We start from the raw sequence: 12,632 nt of genomic DNA on the forward strand, positions 1-12,632 counted from the left end.
TTTTCGCTAAACTTTGGGGGGTTGTTTCACCCCTTAAATGTAGACCATTGCAGATATAAAAAAAACACGTGTCTCTTAGATTTTTGTGTTCTTCAACATATATGAAACTCAATAAGATCGGAGGCGGACACTTGGGAATGTTTCCTTGCGAGATACATAAATAAAAATCGTCTTCGTAGTTATTGTAATTATTTCAGATTTATTGAAGTCAACGTGAGCCTACAATAGCGTGTTTAAACATTTCCAGTGTCAGGAAGGTTGCTCGCTCAGCGTATTCAGTCATCATCGTCACCGTCGTCCTCTCTATTTTTCGCACCTCTAGATGAGAAACTCTTCTTTCGTTCACTGTTTCCTTAAAGTTCCGTGGCGCCACCTAGCATCGATTGCATCTCAACATATGATTGTTTATTATAACAGACTTCATCTATTTATTGGGGTATCTTGACATTTTTTAGACTATACTATTGTTTATCATGCGTCTTGTTTAATTATTTATCGAGCTACCGTAATTTTTAGATTATACAAAACGAATTGTAGATTTACGATTCTCCAAAAATCAAAACCTTCGTTGTTAAAAAACCTTGTGCCAAATATACTTACTTTCAAGTTCGTTTCTCATAAAACGTACTCTTAATAAACTGGCTCATAAATTAAAAATCGCGTAACAAAAATTGTATCATTTTCGTACAAATATTACTCCATCATTCGCCAGAGAACGCAATTAAATCAATTACTTTTGCCAAATACATTAAGTGATTCTGATGATCGCAAAAAGGTAAAATCAATACAGTTTATTTCTATCATAATTAAAATAGTAACAATTAATTTCATAAATATAATAAAATCAATATCACATACAAAATACTAAATGTCAATAAAATAGATGAGTGGCACTTATCCCTCCACGATAGTAAAAAAATAGGTTCCTATTATCATATATGTGAACCGCTTCGAATATACAGAAATAAAATACAAAATAAAAACGAAACGGTTTTGGCGAGTCCCACTGCATGTTTATTCACTATTTGGCAATAAATAGTTGGAAGAAAAACTAATAAGGCTCGCCAAAACTGTTGTTGTTCACTCGGAAAATATTGATATGGTTAGAATTACTAAAGAGACATGGTTAAAATATTGTGGAAAGTGAAACCATTCATATAGTGAAACTGAGCACATGGAATGGTAAATGTAATCTTGCCATAGTTACTGTATCCATGGCACTGCACTCAAAAGTTGTAGTAATGATCACCATTTGGAATGATAATATTAACTATATACAGGTTATGATAAGCACAGTGACACAAAGTTTATAGTGTAGCTGTAACCACAATTATAGTAAGATTTTACACGTTATAAGGTTATTCTAAACTCGGCTACGTGGTTGCGGAAACATTGGTTGGCCACCATTAATTTCGACAGGACAGACAAATGATGAGGCTTTCTCGCAGGTGATTCAGGTAGCTTCTTTGTATATAAGACCCATTACTATTCTTTACGTTTAAGTTGACATGATGTTACGTGTATGACAATATTCTTTACGTTTAAGTTGACATGATGTTATGTGTATGACACTATTCCGTTCTGAAGACGGGGGAGGGAGAAGTGATTATCGAGGAACTACACTATTGAGCATCGAATAATATTTTACTAGTTAACGGCGTTCACCACCAAAGTGGGTACTATGACTTCCACCGCTAGATGGCATTAGCATCGAATTCGGTGGGAGGTAACCAAAACGTACTTTCTCGCTCTGATGAAGGAGACGCGACGCATAATGGGTGGTGTTTAGCAACGGGCGAAAAATGTGTGCGCATTTTGCACGTATAGGATTCATACAACAGGTAGACGCCTCTGGACTAGGCGCCAAAACGTGTGACCCCCGGCCGCACGCACACGCCAGTTGGACGCTCCGCCTAGAGTCGGCAACGGTTGCCAAGGAATGCCCAAATTCCTCGCGAGAAACTCGAAAATCCTGAAAAAAGTGCTCAACGAGGACAACGATTTTGAGCCTATTTTTCAACCGATTGAGCTCAACGAGTGCTCGTTTTAAAGATAAAATGTTGACGAGGGTTTATATGGAAGCGATTTTCGATCAAGCGCCTCCTTCCTAGGTAAAAGGGCATTGAAATTATGTCGCTGCACTTTTTTATAGGAAAATGACCACTTATCGAAAATCGCTCCCATATAAACACAGGTCAACATTTCATCTTCGATATGAGCACTCGTTCGGTTTAGAAATACGTTCGGAATCGTTGTCCCCGTGAGACCCTGCAAAATCGTTGGAGTGGTGAGCGCCCTTAAGGCAGAAACGTATGAGAACATTGACAGAAACCTGTTGTTCGTTATTACAGCAGTCGAATTTTTTATGTCGACAGCCAATTTCTAAATGGACACTCACGAATGCAGAAACAACTCATTTCTTGTAGTTACCTTGACTAAATGGTGACCCTTACAATGTTCTTTTTACTATGTAACGTTGGTTACAGCGCTGTTTCCTACTAACCCAGGCAATCCATGAAGCGGAATATAGGTCAATTAATCGTCTAAATTAGGTCTATAGGTGTAGCAATTGTCTGTCATCCACCTAAAAAAATATCTAAAGGGTATACATAGATATCTATGTCTACTGTAGATGAAAATTTTATATCCACTATTGATCTACAAATATTTACTTATTTCTTGACGCATACAAAATATAATAATAGTTCTAGTAGACATCTACCAAAGATTAATCAACATCGTTGAAAATACGTTTAGAAAAATAAAAAGACACCTCATGTAACCTAACATTTTTCATACATACTTAATGTTTATATCTAAATTCCAACTTGCTAAAACTGTTAATTTTGTCCATACTCTGATTTCTTATTTACTCCCCCTTTGACTGGTGACCATACATCATGATGTTTTACCACTGTGAAAATTATGATGTATTACCAGGCACCGTATGAAGTATAATATACTTATAGTGAACGCACAAATTAGGACATAAGTATAGAAAACTTACATTGTTTATGGTATGCATAATAAAAATATCCCGTGAATTTATATGTAAATCTTTTTCACGCCTATATTTTCAGTACATATATCATAGAAGTCTACATAACCTGTTAAAAATCTAAACTATTCGAAAACGTTAAATTGATTGTTTATATTCAGATTAATAGTTTATATTCCGCTTTTACAGACTTATAAAAATATAGTTACACTGTAAAAAATTGCGCGCATGTAAATGAAATATCTTTAAATAATATTCATAAAATTCATGCACTTTTAGTATATAAGGTTGTACTAAAATGATGAGTTTATTATGTTTAAAGTGAATCGGTATATATTTATTATACACTTTTAAATAAAAAGATGATTTTATAACATACTGTTACAATTTTTTAAATGACAATTTTACAATCACACGAGTTTTTTTTATAAATAAGTCTACTACAAGATGCAATAAACATCTTTAGCACCGATCGAGAAGTACCGGAGCGGCCTTCATAAGTCCGAGAAATATTTATTCCTTCATAAGCTTTGGTAGCGTCATGGTCAGCGTTACTGATTCCTACCCGTGAGTCCCGGGTTCAAATCCCGACAATTGCAAAAAAGTTTTTCTGTGTCAAAAACAGCAGGATTTGTTTGCATAGCTGTACTAAACAAGTTGTCAAGCAGACTCTGTTAAAAAAGATTTATGAATGTAGTTTTTTTTTGCAAATACATATGAATATCTATAGACCATCTATTGTGGATATCTATGATATATGTAAATATTACGTACCATGTCCGGACATCTAGCCTTTGAGTGGATCTACAATAGAGTTCATATATATATCTTACATACGTTCAATAAACATTTATATACGATTAATTTACGAATATTCCACGTTGCGCGGTGCCTGGGAAGATTGTCCCACATGCTACCTCACAAAATGGTTACGATTACTACAATTGTGATTTTCCTTACCATTCTTTTTTTTTCCGTGTACCTATCTCCGCATGTGATCGAAATTTGTTCAAGAAACAATATTTCGAAGTTTTATATAGAATTGTGATCTGGATTTTAGTCTTGTGCCATGGTACCACTTCTTTATAAACAAGTATAAATTTATAATCATTTCAATTTAAAAAAATGTTTAAGACATGTATAAACAAAAAGTAAATATTTGCAAATTTCCCATCATATCAGTTGTTTCTGGGCTCGGAGAAATATCGAGTTACCAAAGGCTAACGTTAAAGGCGAAGTAAGAGTACGGACCTAGGCGAAAAACATTAGAGAATTTGTATAACAAGCGATCGGCCGGTGCGTTGAACCGAGGTCACTCGTGCGGCACATAATACAAAACCGGCGAAGTGGCCGGGCTCGGTGTCGCAGACACTCCGGAGTCCCCGGCGACCGTTGGTCGTTACGAAATCCTGTCTGGTGACCGCGCGGGGGTTAAGCGAGACGCCCAATCGTGGGAGCAGCCGCGAAGCAAGTGTTAGAGCCCCACTGGCGTAGCTGGCGCCGCAGATCCAGATACCGCCGACGTCCTTCTCTTCGTGCACATAGAAAAATGCTTTCGTTTACTTCGGAAACATTTCGATCGACTGTATCGAATTTTAGTTCACTTCACCAATTTCGTTTTCTCGATCAATTAAGTCGTTTTGTTAATGTTCGTTACTAACCAAAGTTATTAACGAAAACATTTTGTCATACCAACAAAGTATTTGGTTGTCCATATAATGACCATCCGCTGTGGTTGAATCAACAAAAATTGTATTGATTCAATCAATTTTTCTGCATGTATGTACTATATTTCAAACAGATATTTTTAACTGTGTAGGGAAATATATATCTGGGTAAAATTATCCTTGGACAAAACGTACCTATTCCTCCAATGTGTCGTGATTTTGCGAGGAAGTTTTTCTCGCTTGAGCGACTTTCAGCCGTAATGGTAACACGATAGTGAGAAGTGAATAGACTTTCGGTATTCCGTTAGATTTTGCCCGTACGAAAGTATGGAAACCGTTGCAACGATGCAGACCACCCAGAATAATTCGGGACACGTGAGAGAAGGCGAAAATATGCGGTTTCACAGTTTAGGTTCTTTGCAAAATGCTCAAATTTCGCTGCGTGCTCTTCCGACCGGTAATTTCACTCGATCCATACACTTAAAAATATCTGTTCAACATACAGCGTACATATAGTCGAAGTTCTTCCAAGATACAATATTTACAAATTTCATATGCAATTGCGTTCGAGATTTTAGTATACAAGTATTCGAATTGCAGAGGGCGCGTACACTACATTTCGAAATAATTTCTCCACTAATTTTCGATCAGAGAATTCGTAGGAAATTTTGTACAAAAGTACATATACGGACGTACGACTGTCATAAGACATGTATATGAAAACTCGGATATACTTATTGACCGACTTTTTATCGCGTACACAATTATATGCATTTTGAGGAAAACACATTGCGGTACTTCTTTGCTGTGTGTTATATGCGTCATTGGTGGGCGACCTGACTACTGAAGACTCAAAGCAAAGCTCGTACAAAATCAAAATAATCTCGCGAGACATATCGTTTTGGCCGTGACGGTTTCCTTATATAAGTACAAGTATTTGCAAGTAATATATATTACTTATATACATGTCCTTATTTTTGGCCAGAAATTGGCTATATATATGATATTGATTAAACCAAATTTTAATTAAACTTATTGCGGTGGTGTTTTAATATACGAAAAGTGTTGCAAAAGCCATAGGACCACGGTAGCTCAGTGGTCAGTACTATAGCCTGTTACCCAAATGACTCAGGTTTTAATCCCGGTCACCACCATCGGGATTTTTTCGGTGTGAGCTATTTGTATATCTTGAAGATTACAGGCCCCTGAACAGATCATGACAAATTGTATCTAAAAAAAAAACGTATTTGGTGCAAAATAAATGATACCTATTTTAATTATTCCACCTACATTTGAAATATGTCTTACGTACGTATAAAATACGTATAATATCATGTATTAAAAAATATGTCTAATACATGACTGTTGAACCTTTGAAAATAGATATACTATCTGTTGATACTTTTATTTACGTTTATTATACGTACATACGTCTACCATATATCTCGTTGACATATAATATACATACTCGTCCATGTATATTATATGGATGTGCAAAAATACGTATACTGTCTGTAGACGGCGCGAATATTTGTACATGTCCCAGTACATCCAATGTATTTTTGTATATATCTATTACACGTATATATGTTTATGCCAAATATCTTATATACGTATACCATATATACTTGTTCTGTGTGGGACGCATAGAAATTACGTAAAAATTCAAATGTCCTTGCTAAAAGAAGAAATTAATACTAATATTTTGAAATGTTTGCAATTAAAATTTGTATCTTTATAATCATTTTAAGAAGCGTAACATATAATAGTACTACTTCATGTTTCCGTTTGCATATAGTTTTATTAACCCTTTGCACTCCGTTATCCCATCTAAAGGGACATATTAAGTCTAGATTAGATGGCGTGGAGTGCAAAGGGTTAATATATCAATTTGAATAAGACTATAGTGTTTGTTTAGACGATGAAATTTAAATACGAAACGATGGATGTGCTTTGCCTTGAACGTCCTCACGTTCTCGGAGAGCACTAAATACTAACAATAAATTGCAGATTTATAATTTCTTTCCTTGCTTTCAAATCTGAATTTATATTTTCAAATTGCTTACACTAAATTCTGTGATACTTTGTAGTAAATGTGCAATAAATAAAAGCTGTAACTACAATTCTTACCGGAGATTAAAGAAATTTTTCACCGGGAAGCGATGAAACAGTGGAGTATGTAATTATGAACGGAGTCTCTTTGAAACATCTTAAAACTCGTTCGAAATTTCCGGGCACTGATGTTGGATATCCAAGAAATGATTCGAAGATAATATCGCGTGTCAATAAACTCAGTCACAAAGGTTCTTCTGAAGAATGTTACACTTCCACACACGGACCGTTTCTGCAAAACAAGAAACGCACGCGTTCTGCTCCCTACAGCTCCATCGCGAAATGAGATTGACTACTTTCCAGAAGAATTCCGAGAAACACCGATAGGGATCATTGGAACGATTCCATCGCGAGATCTTCACAAGTTCGCAGGTTAGATACGGTTTTCGCGAAAGCAATGATCATTTGAAATTTGACCAGTTTGTGGCGGCTGACGAAACAATTGACTCTAAATACCGGATGACACCTTAGACCGTAGGGTGTAACAGAACTCGTAGTCACGGTTTATACAGTACTATCCTTGTTTGTAAACATCCTTTTACACATGATTTTAAATAATAATATCATTTTTAGAATAAATGTACCCGTATTATGTGGAACAAAATGTACAATTTGGCAATAATATCTGATTTGAGTATTTAATAAAATAAAAGTACTAACATATTTGGCAAAAATAATTGATTTCCATTTTTTATTAAGAAAAACTGTTTGAATTATTTATGCAATTCAAGAAGGAGACAAGAATGTATTTGACGACATTTTTTTACTCCTAAGGAGTCTTTTAACGATATTTCACTTCTTTTTGTAATTAACTTTGCAAGCGTTTTACCCGTTGTTTTATTAAGAGAAACTATTTGAATTTATTTATTATAAATCATTTTTAGTTTTCTTTCGATACCAGTTTTAACATGAACACTTTCAGCTTGGTGTACTAGTAATACAAGGAAAGTATCGAGTTACCGATAGACCAAACTGAAAGTTTTAACCTACAGTTTTGGTACCTACTAAAAACGAGGCATTTGCTAAGAAAAAAGCACCTACGGACGTTATCCACCCAAATTAATGAATGAACTATTTTTTAGTAACTGTTATTCGATGAACTAATTAATAGAATAGTTTCTCTATTAATTAAAAAATAATAGAGAAACGAATAAAATTAGGAAACGTAAAAAAATGAGTAAATTTATTAAAAATTAACAAATAAATAGTGCAGTTAACAATTCTTTATTAGAGTTGAACTGCTAATGATGTAACATAACTGAAAACGCTACTGCTCCAACAAAGAATTGCNTATATGTAAATCTTTTTCACGCCTATATTTTCAGTACATATATTATAGAAGTCTAGATAATCTGTATAGAAATCTAAACTATTCGCAAACGTTAAACTGCTAGTTTTTATTCAACTTTCACAGACTTATAAAAATGTAGTTACCCTGTAAAAAATTGCGCACATTTATATAAAATATCTGCAAATAATGTTCATAAAATTCATGCACGTTTAGTATATAAGGTTGTACTAAAATTATGAGTTTAGTATCTTTAAAGTGAATTAGTATACATTTATTATTGACTTTTAAATAAAGAGATGATTTTATAACATACTGTTACAATTTATTAAATGACTTACTTTTACGATCACTTACAAGTATTTTTTTAAGAATAAGTTTGCAACAAGATGCAATATGTTATATAGTTTAATAGATTTATATACTATATAACCTTTAGCATCGACCGAGAAATACCGGAGCGGTCTTCATAAGTCCGAAAAATTTATTCCTTGAGTCCAGAAATCTAGTCTTTGTGAGTATCTAAAATAGTGTTCATAGATATCTATATCTATCTTACATACGTTCAATAAACATTGATATGCGAATAATGTACTTATATTCCACGTTCTGCGGTGCCTGGACGGACACGTGTCTTCTTATTAAATTATATTATTTTAGATTAAATGTTTAAAGTTCGTTAAAATCCTCAAGCCGTTTGACATGACCTCCCCTTATGAGAAGTATGCACGTGCCACCGTTTTAATGTATTTTACTAATATGGATATATTACAAATCGAATTTTAGGCTATTTACAGTACTGGTTACGGAATTTTTTCTGTACAAACATATTTTATTTCTGTGGATGCCGTGATGGCCTTACTGCATTCCTAAAATATCACTTCAAACTCTTAAGGGCGCTCCCCACTCCAGCGATTTTGCAGGGCCTCACGGGGACAACGATTCCGAACGTATTTCTAAACCGATCGAGCTTAACGAGTGCTCATATCGAAGATGAAATGTTGACCTGTGTTTATATGGGAGCGATTTTCGATAAGTGGTCATTTTCATATAAAAAAGTGCAACGACATAATTTCAATGCCCTTTTACCTAGGAAGGAGGTGCTTGATCGAAAATCGCTCCCATATAAACACACGTCAACATTTTATCTTTAAAACGAGCACTCGTTGAGCTCAATCGGTTGAAAAATAGGCTCAAAATCGTTATCCTCGATGAGCACCTTTTTCAGGATTTTCGAGTTTCTCGCGAGGAATTTGGGCATTCCTTAGCAACCGTTGCCGGCTCTAGGCGGAGCGTCCAACTGGCGTGTGCGTGCGGCCGGGGGTCATACACGCTTCGGAGCCTAGTCCAGAGGCGTCTAGCCGTTATATGAGTCCCATACGTGCAAAATACGCACACATTTTTCGCCCGTTGCTAAACACCGCCCATTATGCGTCGCGTCTCCCTCATCCGAACGAGAAAGTACATTTTGGTTACCTCCCATCGAATGCCGTTAACGGCGTTCACCACCAAAGTGGGGACGATGACTTCCACCGATAGATGGCATTAGCATCGAATTCGGTCGGAGGTAACCAAAACGTACTTTCTCGCTCGGATGAGGGAGACGCGACGCATAATGGGCGGTGTTAAGCAACGGGCGAAAAATGTGTGCGTATTTTGCACGTATGGGACTCATACAACGGCTAGACGCCTCTGGACTAGGCGCCGAAACGTGTGTGACCTCCGGCCGCATGCACACGCCAGTTGGACGCTCTGAAAATTAACAAATAAATAGTGCAGTTAACAATTCTTTATTAGAGTTGAACTGCTAATGATGTAACATAACTGAAAACGCTACTGCTCCAACAAAGAATTGCTAATGGCACCATTTATTTTTAATAAAGTCGCTTATATATTTCCGTTACCTTATTTTATTAGCTCTTCTATTAATTTTTTACTAAGCAAAATTAATTTGGGCAGATAACATGCCAAAAAAATACTAACATCTATTCTTCGTGATAAATGAAGTTAAAAGTNCCTGCAAAATCGCTGGAGTGGTGAGCGCCCTTAATACAATTCAGAGATGGGGTTACGGTTCGGCACTTCAGGTACTTGGTGTAATTGGCAGATGGCGACATGTCACTTGTCGCATTCCTGAAATGACACTTCAGGTGATCGGTTTGAATCAGAGATGGTACTTCATCCTTTGTCCTTCTTTCGAATTGGCACTTCAGGTACCTGAAACATCCGCAGGAATAACGGCGCTCGTGACGCAAGAAATTTGATAGCTGTGTTCCCTTGGGCTTGGCTACTCTCATCTTCGCTCTGGTTTACCTCAAAATATCATCGGTTTTTATTAACTTTGTGGCCGGAGTCTCACAGAGCGTGTTGTGTGCCACATAGAGCGCGATGTGTCAACATATCGAGGATGAAAACCAATCAGAACTGCAACGAAAGTGACCAGGAGGTTAAGCGCAATTCTGATTGTATTTTCATCCTCAACGCATTGACGCGTACTGCTCTGTGTGGTCGTCGACCGTTGCAGCGCTGAGCGCCGCAGTTCATTTTCATTCCGCGAGGAGCGCCGTCAAATGTCGTACGAAACGTCGTATGAAGGTTGACCTATCATGTGAGTGCGAAAATGATAGTCCGTGACTGGAGGGACGACGATGACGATATAAGGACAATGATTCCGAGAGCGCCGAAAACATTACCGTGCTATATCTTTACGTAGATAGCAGCAATCCGTCTCGGGTAAATTAAAAAAATTTCCTGACTTTTTGCTTGATTTTTTGAGTTGGTTGAAAATTCATTTCTTTATCCGTAGCAATAAAGAAATTATATTTCTATTTCCCCCACTCCTGAAATCTCCATCCTTACTGTATATAACTCTGCAGCGTATCGCTCGACAACAACGTGCAAGGTGCGTTTCTCGCATCACTCAACGCTATGAGTTTTTTTTATGAGTATCACAAGCATGAATTTCTCGGGTAAATTTAGTCTACAGACAGATTTTGTATTCGACTAAATTTACTCGAAAAATGCATGATTTAGATACTCATATATTTATACTACGCAAAACGTGATGTTGTCAGCGTGTTTTTTTTCGACGTTTTTATATATTAGTATTCATTAATCAATTATTTACTCGAAAACTGTAGTCATCTCTCATAGCTAATTGAATCTGCAAGTAATATAATGGATTAGTTTCGAAAAAAAGTTTCGGCTGTCGTGACATGAGCCTCGCAACAGATCTTATTTAACCCTTTCACTTCCAACGCCGACTATAGCCGGTATCCACAACCCCTAGAGGCCAACGCCAATTATACCGGCATCCACAAAACGACCACCAAGGATCAACGACGCTTATAGCCGATATCAAAGATGAGTTGGGAGATTGCTCACGGGCAGGGTCGTGAGATCGTATCCTGTGTTGCCCCTCGGTGGAGGATGCGGACGGCTAACGCCCTTGCCACCTTAGGGGTAACACCCCTCAGTGGCAGCGCAACTCATTTCTGGTGGTTGCTCGCGTACTCGCGATGGTGGTGCCACCTAATAATCACCGCTGGCGGCTCATGCACTCAGGATTGCAATACCTGGTGGCAGTTGACGGTGGTGCCTTACCTACGCTTACGAGCCGATTCCGATTCGATGGTAAGAGAAGAACATCCGTGGCGCCTTCTTTGACTTCACCCTTCACTTACATTATTTATTTTTTCCACAAATGGTACACACAAAATTACAACGTGTTTGCTCGAGAGTTATACTTTATGTATAAACTTTATTAGCTACAGAAATTGAATAAAAAAAAGAAAAGATGAATATTCCCTATGAAATACATAAGACCTAGATGAAAGGTGATATCCAACAACATAGCTTGACATAGTCGGAATGACGTCAAGTGTAACGTACACAGGCGGTCATGAATGCCTTCCTCCTGTATATGGCGCCATCAGGTGGTGGGGTCGGGTACCACGTACCGCAGCAGCGACAAGTTTAAATCGGGGAGAAGGCTATAGTGAATGTTTACAAATTTGATGTTTGTAAATAAAATAAATTGTAGGAAACGTAGTAAAAATTCTTTCTGCAACGCATTTGATATATTTTATACATTCTTTTCCGTAACCGCCAACCGGAACGTAAAAATGATATGTTCAAGTACGAATTGACAAAAGTTGATCAATCTATTAGTGAATCAGCTGGCAGACCCTCTACATTAAAGTTTAGACAGTACTCGGAATGTAACAAATTCCGTTAATCAATACTTATTCCATTTGTTGAAATAGTAAAACTTGCATTACCTCAATTTGTGGACGTGGAATACAACGCGCATACATTCTATACATATGTACTTAATCGTCGCGCAATTGGATAAACGAAAATAAAAAATAAATAAATAAATGTAAAACGTTTCGTTATTTCATGTAGCTGAAAGAAGATTTCCAATGCGTATAAATGTACACACACAATATATTTCTTTGAAAACTTCGCCACATTATTTATTACTCCGGCCGGACGGACTAACATTCAAGCCTATCACGAAATTATTCATTCTTATAACACGTATCATAACGGAGAGTGAAGGAGG

This window comes from Orussus abietinus, unplaced genomic scaffold (assembly GCF_000612105.2).
Source record: "Orussus abietinus isolate OABI.00-Male unplaced genomic scaffold, Oabi_2.0 scaffold307, whole genome shotgun sequence".
NCBI lineage: Eukaryota > Metazoa > Arthropoda > Insecta > Hymenoptera > Orussidae > Orussus > Orussus abietinus.